Source organism: Stenella coeruleoalba (genome assembly GCF_951394435.1).
Source record: "Stenella coeruleoalba genome assembly, chromosome: 11".
NCBI lineage: Eukaryota > Metazoa > Chordata > Mammalia > Artiodactyla > Delphinidae > Stenella > Stenella coeruleoalba.
Genome location: NC_137157.1, coordinates 77,982,827 through 77,998,395, shown reverse-complemented (window position 1 = coordinate 77,998,395; position 15,569 = coordinate 77,982,827). Strand labels below are relative to the sequence as shown.

Below are 15,569 nucleotides of genomic sequence, written 5' to 3'. Positions count from 1 at the left end.
GGGCACGGGTTCGTGCCCCGGTCTGGGAGGATCCCACGTGCCGTGGAGCGGCTGGGCCCATGAGCCATGGCCACTGGGCCTGCGCATCCAGAGCCTGTGCTCCGCAATGGAAGGGGCCACAGCGGTGAGAGGCCTGCGTACCACAAAAAAAACCCCAAAAGATTCAGAACAATAAAAAATTTTTGAGTGATTCAACATTTTAAGCCTTGGAAACTTGTTGCAACAAGAGTTGTAACAATTTACCTTTTCCGCTATGTGATGAGTGATTTCAACACTCATCACATAGCAGTGATTTCAATCGCACCACCATTTGACAGTATCATTTCAGTACACGTTGTTTGGGGAACACATTCAGACTTATTCTTGAGTGGGAGGAGCGATAACGAAGAGTATATTTATGTGGTCCTAACTTTTCTGTCTCTCTTGCTTTCAGGTAAAATCACCAGAGAAAATTAGCCACCGTAACTTTAGGCTACACTTTGCTTAATACATTCAATTGAAGAGAGTCCAATAGAAGAGAATTCAAGATGGGTGTGAATTTTTTCTAATGCAAAAACTGGCTCGTATTAACTCCAACTTGCATGAATTAAATTTTATTTCTTTGTATGTCGATTGTTGTAATGAGGAGAATGAAGACAACTTATGGGGCAATGTTCCTTTTTTAGCTTTTCTTAACATAGCATGTTTATTTGGGAATTTACCTTCCACCTTGTCCAAGAAATGAGGTTGGGCGTTGGCCGTTTTCAGCACGTCCTGGCTGAGGACTGTGACAGCTCCACTCACGTGCCTCTCTGTCCCTCTACAAGTCTTCCCTGACGACGGTCCAGTTTTACCGTTTAAAATGTAACAGTGACCAAAGCAAATCCCCCCAAAGCTAAGCTACCAGGCTTATAAACAAAACGTTTTTGTTGTTGTTTGTTTGCCTGCTTTTTGTTTGTTTTTTAATCTGATGAGAAGCTCTGATGAGCAAAGCTGGCCGGCTGCACTCTTGCAGCCGCATCTCTGATCCTTTCTAGTTTCCTATCCACCTACCCACTCCCACCTGACGCAGACAGAGCCTGATTTCTGCCCTCCACACCCTGGACATGAGTTAACCGCGCCTCCGGCCCCTCCTGGATTTTTAAAAGGACACTGCCCTGGTCGGTCATTGCCAGGCGCCTCCGCAGTCTGGAGCAGACACCAGAGCATCCCTCCCACTGGGCGTACAGTACGGACGAGCTGAGTAAACTCGGATTTTTGGCTGCCTTTTCTGCTAGGGTGGGTGGGGAAAGATGTGTCCTCCAAGCGTTCACGGTAGAACCTCTGACCCTCTGTCTCCCCCTGCCCCCCAACTCTCTCTCTCTCTCTCTCTGTCTCTCTCTCTCTTTCTCTCAAGGTGTAGGAGCTCTCCTTTTCCAGACCAGAGAGGGGCGCCTTTCCTGTTCCCTTACCCCTCACCCACCGATTTTTTTTTTAATGGGGGAAAAAATCCTAGCCGCGAGTAATAGCGAGTGGATCTGCTCCGAGCTGAATGAATGGAAGCTGCGGGGCAGGCCTGCGCGGACGGCCACCCTGCCCACGATGCGGTCCCCTCGCGGCCTGTAGGGCCCTCGCCAGCCCCTCGCCCTCCTCCCGCCCCGGGCAGAGGCCGCCGCCAGCTCCGCACCCGACGCCGAGGCCGCGGCGGCCGAGGGGAAGGTCGGAGGGAGGGTGGTTTCCTCCCGCCCCACACCCAGTCTCCGAGCCGGATATATAGAGTGTCACGTTTGGGAACCGAAAGACAAGAGCAGCTTCCTCGTGGCCGGAGCACTTCCCGGAGCCCCGGGGAAGGACCGGGATTTAGAGGACCACTAGTTGAGCCCGCCCCGCGCCGGAGGAGCAGGTACTCAGGGTCGCAGCCGGGCCGCGGGAGCGCCCACGCCTCCGCCGGCGAGGAGCCGGCCGGGGTGGCCGGGAGGCAGGGCTCGGCGGGGTCTGCAGAGAGGACGAGGCAGCAGCGGGGCCCCGCGGCAGGGTGGGCTCGGGCCCCGGCGGGGTCTGCAGAGAGGGCGAGGCAGCCGCGGGGCCCCGCTGCAGGGTGGGCTCGGGCCCCGGCGGGGAGACGCGCGGTTTCCGCGGCTCTGCCCCAGAGCTGCCCCCGGCCGCCCTCAGCCATCCGGCCGCGGCTTAGGCGCGCTGGGCGCCGGCATCGTCCGCCAAGGTGGGTCACGCGGGGGCGGGAAGGGCGCGCGTGACGGGAACGGGCAGACTGGGCTAACTTGGGAGCCGCGCCGCGGCCGCGGGCCCGGGGAAACAGAGGCGCCGGCCGGGTCTGGCGGAGGCCTCCTCGGCCCCCGGGGCTGTTCCAGGAGAGAGCAGGGCCACGTGGGGCGCGGTGGCCGCCCTCCCTGCGCCCTGGACTGTCGGGGCGCGCTTTCCGGCCCCTAGTCCCATCCCGGGCTGTGCACGACCGGACCCTCCCACCCGGGCCTCGCCGGGTACCGAGCCCCAGGCTGAAAAGGGCCGGAGCGGTCCCGGGGCGGCCGGGGCGGGGTCTGTCCCCGTCCGAAGTTTTCCACCTCTTCCTGAGGGGCCTGGGCGTCTTGGAGGTAGCAGGGGAGCAGGTACCAGATTCCAAGGGGTGTAGATGGCTTGAGGGAAGGCTGCTGGCACCCCTGGCGATTACTCACGGGGCAATTCCATTCAGTTAAAAGAATTAATGACCGACTTCATCCTAGAAACCTCCTACTTTTCACCTGGTGGGATGAGTAGAATTATGAACACTTATTCTTCGAAGGATGAGTTACCAGGTGTGAGCAACCAAGGTTCTCTCTGGACCTGCCAGAGCTTCGGCGGCTGGTTGAATCATGTAGATTGTCCCATTGTGCCATGAACAAGGACAAGAGTGGGAACAGCAGACTGACCAGGAACTCAAGTGAATCGTGCTTTTCTGCTTGTTAGAGGCTGCATCAAGAGAAGTTTGACACTCTGTGCAAGTGGATATTTGAGAATTTCCCTGCTGTTTCAGTTACCCATCTCTCTGTATCCCCATTCATATGAGTTGGAGATTTGGCTGGGGAGCATATCTAGTCTAAACGGGCAAAGAGACTAAATAAAATTTTAAGGCAGCCACTCAGACTGAAGGAGCAGGGCTTTCAGCAAAATCCGCTATTAGGGATATTTGTGTGTGAGACTTATAGGAGATGGCCATGGGGTTTTACCAGCCGGACTCAAGAGTTGCAGCATTTCTTCCGTAGTATTTCTCGGGATGCAGGTCTTCAGAGCACTCTTTCCCTGTTTCTGAGGGCATCTTCTGAACCTGCTTTAACAAATGCCTACTTTACTCCTATTTCTAACGTTGGGTTATAATTATCTATAACATCGATATAAATCAGCACGAGTTGGTAAATCTTACATTTCTCCTTAACTTAAAAGAGGGAGCGTGACATCTAATTACAGAAGAAGAAGGAGAAGCTTCCTTTAAGGGAGTAAAAATAAATAAAATAGCTCCTACTTGGGTATATCACTTTGGGGTTTGTGAAGAACGTCATCATCTTGATGTCTCACCATTCCCTTTCCTATCTTCTGAAGGTACATTCAGATGTTATTTCTTTCTGACAACATCTGGGCAGCCTTAAGAATTCTTTGTCTTTGCATTAATACTTGTGCACCCATGAAAACTCACGCATGTACAAATAGTCTCTGAAGGAACATGCACCTGCTGTCCCTGCCAGTCTCTTGTGACTCTGTGTTTGGTCTCTTTGAGAACATTTATTACTCTTGAAGAAGCATTCTTAATGCTTTATTTTGTTAACAGACCACTTAAGGATCTGATGAAAGCTATGGAATATGAAAAAGAAGCATATACATATTAACAGAATTCTGCCTACAATTTCAGGCGCTCACAGCCTCCCTGATACTTAATCACCCAGATGTTAGAGGTTCAGAGGCCTCAGGCAGGGCCAGCTCACAGGGCCCAATACTTGGAAAAGGGCCCTGCACTTGGTTTAATGTTCTGCTGTTGCTTTCAGCTGTCTTAGTAATTTTCAAACAAGGAACTCCAAATTTTCATTTTACACTAGACCCTGCAAATTCTGTAGCCAGTCCTGAGGCCAGGTTCACAAGCCTGTTCTGTCACTTCCTGAATAACAACCCTGTCTCAGCCATCCTACACTGCAGGTAAATTCTCTGACACAAACGGAAAGTTAGCTGCTGCATGCTTCTGTCATTAAGTCCTTCTACGCCCAATTTCCTCATTGACAAAATAAAGATAACAGACAATATCTACTACTCTATTCATCTTAAAGAGTCATTGTGAAAACAGATAGGTAAAAAGAGCTAATAATTGTAAAACTGTCGACTTACCTTGAAGAGTACTATACTAACAAAGACAGTATTGTTACAGGCTTAACTTTTCTAATCCATGTTTCAGAAGTAGCTTGAGGAAGGCTGGTTAAGTACATTAACAGGGTTGCAGAACCTTTATAACCCTTATATTTTGGTGGGAGAAAAAATAAAACAAAAAGTAGCTACGGTTTGTGGTATTTTAAATATTCCTTAAAAGTCTTTATTTGGTCAAGACTGGAACTGGCAACTAAAAGTACAGAATACCTTCCTGGATCCCAAAGATACTTCCTGAATTAAATTGATGTTTCAGTGGAATTCATCCAAAATTGAACAATGAAAAACTGAGTCATTGATTGAAATTTTTGAGAAGGTATCCTTTTTGCCTCATTTAACTTTTAAATATTCATACTTTCAAAACCCTGAGCAAGGCACTCTTTTAAATATTCTGGGAGATACTTGGCAATATAAAGTACACCTAGTCCCCTACCAAGTTGTCTTCACCTTCTGTACCATTGGGGGAGGAACTTAGAAACCCTGGGCCTGTCCTCTTTCCCCACACTCCTCCCTTTATTGCTTCTCTCTGACCTCAGAACTTATCCTTTCCACAGCTTTCATTCCCAGTATGATGCCAACACACCCAGAAGGGTTGAGGAAGAAAATAGAGTAAAAGGAAATGGGTCAAACTTCCGTATCAAAGTCTTAAAATAGGGGCACCAGAGAAGGTAGATGGAGACTCCTTTCATGCAGCACTCTGTGCAGAGGCGTGCTGTGAACTTTAGGGTATGAAGTACCAAGTCCTGTACTCGATAGATTTATGACATCATTGGCAAGACGAAATATGTAAATATAAGGTGTTAATTAACATAACAGATACATTGTTAAGAGGCAATATAAGATTAGGCACCAAATGAATGGTACAGAAAATAAGTGCCATGAGTTCCCAAGAAGAGAATAAAATAAACTGAAATGGTTAGAGAAGCATAAGAGGAGAGTTACATGAGATGGCCTTAAAATTCCACTCCTAATAGAAATGAATGATTGAACCTTCTGGGTGATAATTGTGCAAAAGATGAAAATCTGGATGGAACTAAAGTTTCATGTAAGGAAAAGGCAGGAGATAAAACGAAGAGAAATTTCCACTGGTTAGCTTCAGTCGTGTAATACATAATTATTAAGCCCATTCTGTGACCAGACACAATGCCAATTTTTCTGCATTTAGTGTGGAATAAAGCAGATGTGTCCCCTATCCTTTTGGATCTCACAGGCATTTAAAAAATAAACATATAATAAGAAAATTTTGGAAGTAGCATGGAGAATAACAGGTGCAATGAAAAAACCAGGGGTTGACTCAGATTTGGTGGTTTGTGAAGGTCTCTGACAAAGAAAGATTTAAATTGATATTTGAAGGAAGCATAGGGATTAACTTGGCAAAAAGAAAAAAAAAGAATGGAGGGAAAAGCAATCTGGGCAGAGGAAATAGCAAGTAGGAAGACTGTAAGGAAAGGAAAAACCTGGAAGTGTTCAAGGAACAGAAAGAAGGCACGTGTTTTGGGTGAGGGAGTTGCTGAGAGGCCGGACGTGTGTGTGTGTGTGTGTGTGTGTGTGTGTGTGTGTGTGTGTGTTGGGGGGTGGCTAGGCAGGAACCTGGTCATGTAGATCCTCACAGATCTTGATAAAGATTCTGAATTTTATTTTAATGAGAAGCTTTTGAAGACTTTGAAGCCTGAGACTAATTTAAATTTTAAGACCTTTGTGGCTGCAATTAGGAGAATGGACGAGCGGGATCAAGGGTTGGAAGTAGGACAGAGCTGGTGATGGTGCGGACAGGCAAGATGGAGAGAAGTGGGCAGACTTGAAGTGCATTTCAGAAGTAGAATTGATAGACCTTGGTGATAGATCGGCGATGAGAAGTGGCTAAGCAAAGAAGTGTGATAATAAATTCCTCCAGTAGATACTGCTCTATGTTTATAATCCAAAACCATAGTCTCCTGATGCATAAGATTTAGAGTTGCCACAGAAGAGCTGAAAAGTGACATGGAAACTGATAACGCTGCCTGGTATCTCTGGAAAGTGTGCCAGGCTGTTGGGATAGAGGTGAGCGAGCAGAAGATAATATGCGTTTCATATTATCATTTCTACTGTTGAGATTATCAATGAACTGTGCACGAACTTTATAATTTTTAAGAGGTTACCACCGAAACAAATATGACTTCTGTCTTTCTGACTTGAGCACACTGATGGCACATGGGGTAATCTCCTAAAATGACGAAAACCCGGAGAGAAAAGTCTGATCCCCACCAAAGTGATTGATCTACAACATAAGTTACTCCCCTGCTTAGAAGCTTTCCATTCTTCCACCTTGTCTGTATCAGTGTCCCAAAATGCAGTCTGTGGACCATTAGTTTCTCGGGATATTAATAACAGTCAAGTGAAGAAAAAAAAACTTCCCTCATCACATAAGCTTGAGAAACACTTAATTTAACCTAGTTAAGCAGTCTTATTGTGGGAATCCTCAAAGCCTTTAACATACTGATAATGCACTTTAAGAATCATCAAGAAAGAAGAGATATTTTATGCTGCATTTCCTAAACTTACTTGACCTTGAAATGCTTTTTTTGGCAGAACATCTAACAGAGTCAGCATTCAGCATAACACACTTTGGGAAATGCTGCCCTATATTAATAGATTAAACCTTTTAACATCCACAGCTGTCTATTAACCATCAGCTTCTCTCATGTCTTTCATGCTACTGCTTAGTTGGAAGGAAGCAGAAGACCGGAATTGAACTGACTCTGTTAATAAGTTCTGAGTTGATGATGAAAACAATTCTAACATATGGATAATAGATGAAGAGATATTCACAAGCAAGGTCTGCAGTCTGACTAAAAACAATTTTTAAAAAATTTTAACTTCTACTTCCCTGGCAAGGCTATGCAGGACCTCTCGGAGGTCTAGATGTACACGTGAGAAAGCTGAAGTCTAGATGTACACGTGAGAAAGCTGAAGCATAGACAATGGGGAAGATTTCACAGGACGTTTTGTGTCCCATGGGAGGTCTGAGCCTTATTTGATGTTCATAGTATATCCCCGGCAGCGCAACACAGTGTGAATACATAGGACGTCTGTAGGAGCAATGATTTTGCACTGAATCTTATACATCTTCTTTACTGGTCCCCAGCACATCTGCATGGTGGTGGGATCGAGCCAGAAGTGTGATTTATGACCAAAGAATAACCAGCAGAGCAGAGCAGAAGAGACAAGTTCAAACAGCTATGGACTCTGGCCACGGCTTCATCCACCTGGTGCTCTAGCTTAGGGGTTAGCAAACTATGGCCTGAGGGCCAAATCTGAATCCTGCCTATTTTTTATATCTCTTGGGCTAAGAATAGTGCTTATATTTTTAAGTGGTTGAAAAAAATCAAAAGAAGAATAATGTTCTCTGGCAAATGAAAATTATATGAAATTCAAATTTCAGTATCCATGAGTGAAGTTTTATTGGAAATCAGACAGTGCCGTGCACCTATTCGTCCTATTGTCTATGGCTGCTTTGGGACTCCACGTAATGAGTAGCTGTGATTTGCAAAGCCTAATATATTTACCATCTGGCCCGTTAACATAAAATGTTTGCTGGCCCCTGCTCTAGGCTACTAAACTCACTGGCCATAGATAATTTTAATAGATTTGTTTTATTTATTAGCGGTAGTCTTAGTTCAAGCTGCTATAACAAAGTACCATAGACTGGGTGGCTTATAAACAACAAAAATTTATTTCTTACTGTTCTAGAGGCTGCGGGTCCAAGATGAAGGCACCAGCAGATGTGCTGTCTGGTGAGAACAACTTCCTGGTTCATAGATGTCCTTCTCTCCATTGTAACTTCACATGGTGGAAGGAGCAAGGGGGTTCTCAGGAGTCTCTTTTATAAGGGCACTAATCCCATTCACAAGGGATCTGCCCTTATGACCTAATCACCTCCCAGAGGCCCCACCTCCATACACCATCACATTGGAGACTAGATTTCAACATACACATTTTGGGAGGACTGAAACATTCAGTCCATGTCAAGGTAGAAATACAAATAGGTAAACTGACGGTCTAGAAGCTCCTCAAATGTTATTACCATCGGAGTCATGACAATGCCATTTATTGTGGATTAGTGTAGCTAGTGTTAGCTGCCAATGTGAGGTGCAGAAGACAGTCTTGCAGGTGATAGCTTTTGAAAGTTATTCAAACATTTGAATTCATATGTAAAGGATGGGGCCTCAGATAAACATACCCAGCATCTAAGAGGTAGAGGGGGTAATTAACACCAATATTACTTAGCTGTTGAAGTCTGCTACCTCTAAGCATGGATCTTCTGTGAGTAGTCACCTCTGAATTTTATTTCAATAAAGCAAATCTGTCTTTTATTAATGCATCCTTTTTGTGAAGAGTGATGGTTTAAGGGTGACACTCTTAAGTTTGGGGTGACAAATATATTTTTTGTCATCCCCACCACATGCCTATTTTATTTATTTACTAATTATTTTTTATACATCTTTATTGGGGTATCATTGCTTCAAAATGCTGTGTTAGTTTCTGTTGTACAACAAAGTGAATCAGCCATATGCATACATATATACCCATATCCCCTCCTTCTTGAGCCTCCCTCCCACCCTCCCTATCCCACCCATCTAGGTCATCTCAAAGCACCGAGCTGATCCCCCTGTGCTATGCAGCTGCTTCCCACTAGCAATCTGTTTTATATTTGGTAGTGTGTATATGTCGATGCTTCTCTCACTTCGCCCCAGCTTCCCAGTCCCCTCCCCGTGTCCTCAAGTCCATTCTCTAGTGTCTGCATCTTTATTCCTGCCCTGCTCCTAGGTTCATCAGTACCATTTTTTTAAGATTCCATATATATGCATTAGCATACAGTATTTGTTTTTTCTCTTTCTGACTTACTTTACTCTGTATGACAGACTCTAGGTCCATCCAGCTCACTACAAATAACTCAGTTTTGTTTCTTTTTATGGCTGAGTAATATTCCATTGTATATATGTGCCACATCTTCTTTATCCATTCATCTGTCAATGGACACTTAGGTTGCTTCCATGTCCTGGCTATTGTTAATATTGCTGCAGTGAACATTGTGGTACATGTCTCTTTTTGAGTCATAGTTTTCTCAGGGTATATGCCCAGTAGTGGGATTGCTGGGTCATATGGTAGTTCTATTTTTAGTTTTTTAATGAACCTCCATACTGTCCTCCATAGTGGCTGTATCAATTTACATTCCCACCAACAGTGCAGGAGGGTTCCCTTTTCACCACACCCTCAATGAGTCTGTATTTTTGGTACAAGACTCCCCAGGTGCTTCATACATAACCAGCACAGCACAGGTACAAATGTGGGGACAGCTGGTGTAGGTGCTTCCATGGGACTTAGAACCAGAAGATGGGAGATGGAGGCCTGTGCTTAGGTCTATCGCTGTGATCACAAAATCTTTCCAGGACACAGTGTTCTGTGGGAATCAAACAGATTGCCAGCCACATTCATCAGGGGACTTTCCATGACTAATTCAGAGACCTGCCTTTAATAAAAAAAAAAAAAAAGAATTGGTTTCAGGTGAGATCTTTATTCAATAGCCATTTTTCCACTTTAGTCAACACTATATCAAAGCAAAAAATATTATATATTTCTTTTTGTAGAGAACATGATTGAGTAGACAGTGAAAAAAATTCATCTTACTTTAATTGGCAGACACTAAAAATAGCATGTGTCTATTGCTTTAGTCGTGGTTTATTTTTAAAGTCCTAGATAATTTTGTAAACTTAACCTCTGCAGTCCAGCAAAAGCCCTTTCCAGCTGCAGTTGACAATGCGTCCCCTTTGGCTTTTGGACATGCTCTTACCTTGGGGTTTTGTTTTGGTTTGGTTTGGTTTTTTGCGGTACGCGGGCCTCTCACCGCTGTGGCCTCTCCCGTTGCGGGGCACAGGCTCCGGATGCGCAGGCTCAGCGGCCATGGCTCACGGGCCCAGCCGCTCCACGGCATGTGGGATCTTCCCGGACCGGGGCACGAACCCGTGTCCCCTGCATCGGCAGGCGGACTCTCAACCACTGCGCCACCAGGGAAGCCCCTATTACCTTGTTTTTAATGCATTTTAACTTCCTAGGCTCCTCCAGAGATGGCTCCAAAGTGTTGAAACACACACTTGAGGGGAAGAGGAGAAGGGAAAGCTCTTCCTTGTGAATCTGTGTAAAAAAAGGCAAAAATCCGGCCTCTTCTATCCACTTACCCAACCATCCACCTCAGCTGGGAGGTGCTGGGTCAGTAAAATTCGCTGGTGAATAACAGGATGACCATAGGAGGCAAGAATAATATTTCCTGAGCCAAGAAATGAGAAAAAGTCATTGTGAAAATGCTCCACATTTTAGATCATTTTAGAAAAATGGTGCACTATTTATCATAGGTCAGCGAGAGGACACATTCCACAAAAGTCAGCACAAACTCCAGTATTCTTGAGGGCAGGATAGTTGGAAATTAGGAAGATCATTAAATTATGTGTCTGGTCCCAACATATTTGAAACCACTGAAGCGCTTCAAGCAGAATTAGATCCACCAATGCACGATATTGTCAAGAAACTGGAAGAATCTGCCCAGAAGAATTTGATAACCTGAACAAAAGAAGCTCTGTGTAACAATTCACTATGTGTGCATGTATTAAAGACTTTTTTTTATTATTTTCAAGAAAGGACATTTAATACTAAAAAGTGTGTGGATAGTAGCAGCATAGTTTTATGCAGTAATAAAAGCATCTTAAAGATAGATAGGGCTTCCCTGGTGGAGCCGTGGTTGAGAGTCCGCCTGCCGATGCAGGGGACACAGGTTCGTGCCCCGGTCCGGGAAGATCCCACATGCCGCGGAGCGGCTGGGTCCGTGAGCCATGGCCGCTGAGCCTGCGCATCCGGAGCCTGTGCTCCGCAACGGCAGAGGCCACAGCAGTGAAAGGCCCGCGTACCGCCAAAAAAAAAAAAAAAAAAAGATAATATTCATTTAATAAAAATAGAATTATTTGTCTAAAACTTAAGAGAAACTGTCCACTTAATTCCACATGAAACATAAGTGTAAATAAGATACTCTGATAAATATTAATGAAATCAATTTTATGTCAGCCTGTGTATTTTTATTTCTATTATGCTGTAACTGTTGTCTCATTCTGAATTGACTCGTTTCCATTGTGTTTGTTTACATGAGACCTTTAGGACCTATTTGTTCTGAAGATAAGTGTATGATCTAAAGGATGGACACGTGTTCTCGTACCAAGAAGCTTTGAGAGCATTAAGATCCACTTACAAAACTATTCTCCAAGCTGCAGGAGAGTTTGAAAGAGTTAATAGTTCCATCCAAATAAGCAGTTTCCTTCTTTCTTGGTAACCTGTAGTTGCCAAACCTCTCTCCTTAGTAGAACTGTGACTTTGCTTCTTCCTTCTTCTCTTCTTACTATTTTGGTCCAGTCCTGCCTGAAGCAATGGTTATGCAAGTGCTGCTGAGTGCACTGCTGATCACAGGATTGCACTTTAGGTAAATTTAGGTCTCAGTTTCTTTTAGGACAGAGTGAAACTTTCTCAAATTAGCCTTCCCTAAACTCTTAGACATACTATATACATACATACATATTGCACCATCTTATCTACTCCACATAGTGGTGACTACAAATAGCTTTGCCTTAACTAACTCTGTTCACATTCTAAATTGTAGAATGTTCAAGTACCTTATCTATATTTGCTCTAATTCCCTTATTTTATAGAAAAGAAAAAGTCAGTCCCAAAAACACAGGGGGACTTGTCACTTATCTATTTAAGTGTAGAATAATATCCAGATGTTATGACTGCAAATCCCATGAGCATTTTATTCCATTCATTCATTCATTCATTCATTCAATTCACTACCATGTGCCAGGCCAGGTGTTTAGCTCTGCAAATATAGTGGTCAACAAGTTATAGTACCTCCCCTTAAGCTTTAGTGCCCCCTATTCATCGGGCAATTTCTGACCAGTTAAAACTTTGGAGTTTGTGAAATCTTTCAGCGAAGATCCTCAGTGTGAAAATAAAAAATATGCATATATTTTTATTTCCCATTCTTCCCCTCCTAACCAGCCCCAGTCAGTGATTTAGCTTCCCATAGCCCTGAGCAGTTAACACCAAGAAGGGGGTGATGGGAAATGGAATTAAAATGAATTAAAGTCCACAGGGAAGATAATGAAAATTCTCCCCAAGGAAACAATGTTCTCCTTTATTCACCATAAATCCTGAGGATTAAATTAGCCTGTGCCGCCCTCCTCTCAGTTACTGACTCTTTCCCCAAACCTGGCTGTGGACTGGGTTCAATCTTCATGCTTCCCCCTTTCCTTTCTGCCCTTAAAGATAGATGTACAATCTCTTTGTGATTTAAGTAACTGCTCTTCATTGTGGATAAATAAATAGGGGAAGAGCAAAAACAACCAACGTGGGAAAGTTACAGAGTTTCCAGAACGGTACCTTTGAGTCTTGGCATAGGGCTAGTAGTTAGTTGCTGGCTTCCTGTGTGATGACAGCTGGAAACCCCATTATCTTCAGCCATCCATCTTTATTTCTACAAGTGAGATCAAAAACCAATACTCTGTTTTAAAAATCCTCACCTGTACTCTTAAATCTGGATGAGTATGGGTATCTGTCTGATGGGAGGATTTATAACTTTCAACAGAGTTTCAAAGAGGTTGTGACCAAAACAACATGGGAAACCACTGCTTTAGGAACAATCAAGTGGTTATTTTACTTCCTTGAAGACCTCCAGACCCAGGAAAGATCCATTCTGAGGATTCTTCCCAAGGATCATAGAACTGTTTGAGATGCTTAGGTTTTCCTGATCCATCTTCAGTGTGTCACATGATTCAGAACATTCCATTGTTCCAAAACAGAAAAGAGATCATGTGATTCCCCTGCCTAACACCTTCCACTGCTCCCCATCCTTTAGAGCAGCCTTGCCAAGTGTGTGAGATGCTAGTTGAGGCAGGTGTGTGGGGGGGTGGGTTTCCCTAATGCAGAAGAGCTTTTAGCATCACCCTCCCCTCCTGCATCTCAGGAATCTGGAGTCTAGAAAAATCAAGATGTTGGCAGGGTTGGTTCCTTCCCAGGACTGTTAGAGAAACATCTGTTCTAGGCCTATTCTTAGCTTGTAGATGGCCATCTTCTCCCTGTGTCTTTAACTCCCCTGCCCTCTGTGCATATCTATGTGTCCAAATTTCCTCTTTTTTTTTTTTTTGCGGTTACACGGGCCTCTCACTGTTGTGGCCTCTCCCGTTGCACAGCACAGGCTCCGGACGCGCAGGCTCAGCAGGCATGGCTCACGGGCCCAGCCGCTCCACGGCAGGTGGGATCTTCCCGGACCAGGGCACGAACCCGTGTCCCCTGCACCGGCAGGTGGACTCTCAACCACTGAGCCACCAGGGAAGCCCCAAATTTCCTCTTTTATAAGGACACCAGTCATAATGGATTAGGGGTCCACCCTACTCTAGTATGGTTTCATCTTAACTTAATTAGTTACCTCTACGATAATCTTATTTCCAAATTAGGTCACATTCTGAGATACTGCAGTTGAGGACTTTAACATATGAATTTTAGGAGGACAGAATTCAATCCATAACACCCAGGAAACTAATACTTGATTCCTCCTTACCACCATGGAATATGGTGATGAAACTACAAGGCGCTTTCAGTGTTACTCTAACAAAACAAAACAAAACAACCACAAAAAGCAAAAAAGCAAAGAAAAAACAAAACCAAAACCTATGCATTTTAGGTATGGTTTAATAATGAACATAAGTAATAACTATTTTCACCAAGAGTTTCTTCTCCATATGATTTTTATTATTTTTTATGAGGTGTGACTTAAATGTGGAAAAGTGAATATATCATAAATACAATAATAAGTAGCTCTCAGATTTCAACTTCCAGACTTAAAAAAATATAAAACATTACCAGCATCCCATAAGCTGCCATCTAGTCATTACCTATTCACCCCCAAAGTAACCATTATCCTGACCGCTAAGTCATAGATTAGCAAGATTCAAACATAGATTAGCTTTGCCAGTTTTTGGAGTTTTATATGTAAGTAAAATAATACAGTGTGCATTATTTTCTATCCACCTTCTTCACTCAACATTATGTTCATAAGATTCATTCAAATGATTCTGTATTCATTCTTCTCAAGGGCTCATGGAACATTCTCCAGGACAGATCATATCTTGGGTCACAAATCAAGCCTTGGTAAATTTAAGAAAATTGAAATTGTATCAAGTATCTTTTCCAACCGCAACACTATGAGACTAGATATCAATTACAGGAAAAAATCTGTAAAAAATACAAACACATGGAGGCTAAACAATACACTACTTAATAAGCAAGAGCTCACTGAAGAAATCAAAGAGGAAATTAAAAAATACCTAGAAACAAATGACAATGAAAACACGACGACGCAAAACCTATGGGATGCAGCAAAAGCAGTTCTAAGAGGGCAGTTTATAGCAACACAATCCTTCCTTAAGAAACAAGAAACATCTCAAATAAACAACCTAACCTTGCACCTAAAGCAATTAGAGAAAGAAGAACAAAAAAAAACCAAAGTTAGCGGAAGGAAAGAAATAATAAAGATCAGGTCAGAAATAAATGAAAAAGAAATGAAGGAAATGATAGCAAAGATCAATAAAACTAAAAGCTGGTTCTTTGATAAGATAAACAAAATTGATAAACCATTAGCCAGACTCATCAAGAAAAAAAGGAAGAACTCAAATCAATAGAATTAGAAATGAAAAAGGAGAAGTAACAACTGACACAGCAGAAATACAAAGGATCATGAGAGATTACTACAAGCAACTATATGCCAATAAAATGGACAACCTGTAAGAAATGGACAAATTCTTAGAAATGCACAACCTTCCGAGACTGAACCAGGAAGAAATAGAAAATAGGAACAGACCAAACACAAGCACTGAAATTGAAACAGTGATTAAAAATCTTCCAACATAACTGATTCACTTTGTCATAAAGCAGAAACTAACAAACACACCATTGTAAAGCAATTATAGTCCAATAAAGATGCTAAAAAAAAAAAAAAAAATTTCCAACAAACAAAAGCTCAGGACCAGATGGCTTCACAGGCAAATTCTACCAAACATTTAGAGAAGAGCTAACACCTATCCTTCTCAAACTCTTCCAAAATATAGCAGAGGGAGGAACATTCCCAAACTCATTCT

At 43.4% G+C, this 15,569-nt stretch overlaps 1 protein-coding gene across 2 annotated transcripts in view; it reads left to right on the top strand.

Annotated features, from left to right (window-relative positions):
• Nucleotides 1-1,160: 1,160 nt before the first annotated feature.
• The window catches only part of FAR2 (fatty acyl-CoA reductase 2), a 138,406-nt gene continuing 123,997 nt past the window's right edge, over nt 1,161-15,569 (top strand). The window contains exon 1 of one of the 2 annotated variants that reach the window (XM_079936102.1): nt 1,161-1,257. The gene's annotated coding sequence lies outside the window, so the exon portion shown is untranslated. Of the gene's footprint in view, nt 1,258-1,586; nt 1,862-15,569 lie in introns of those variants that run through there. The other variant, XM_079936101.1, reaches the window with a different exon arrangement.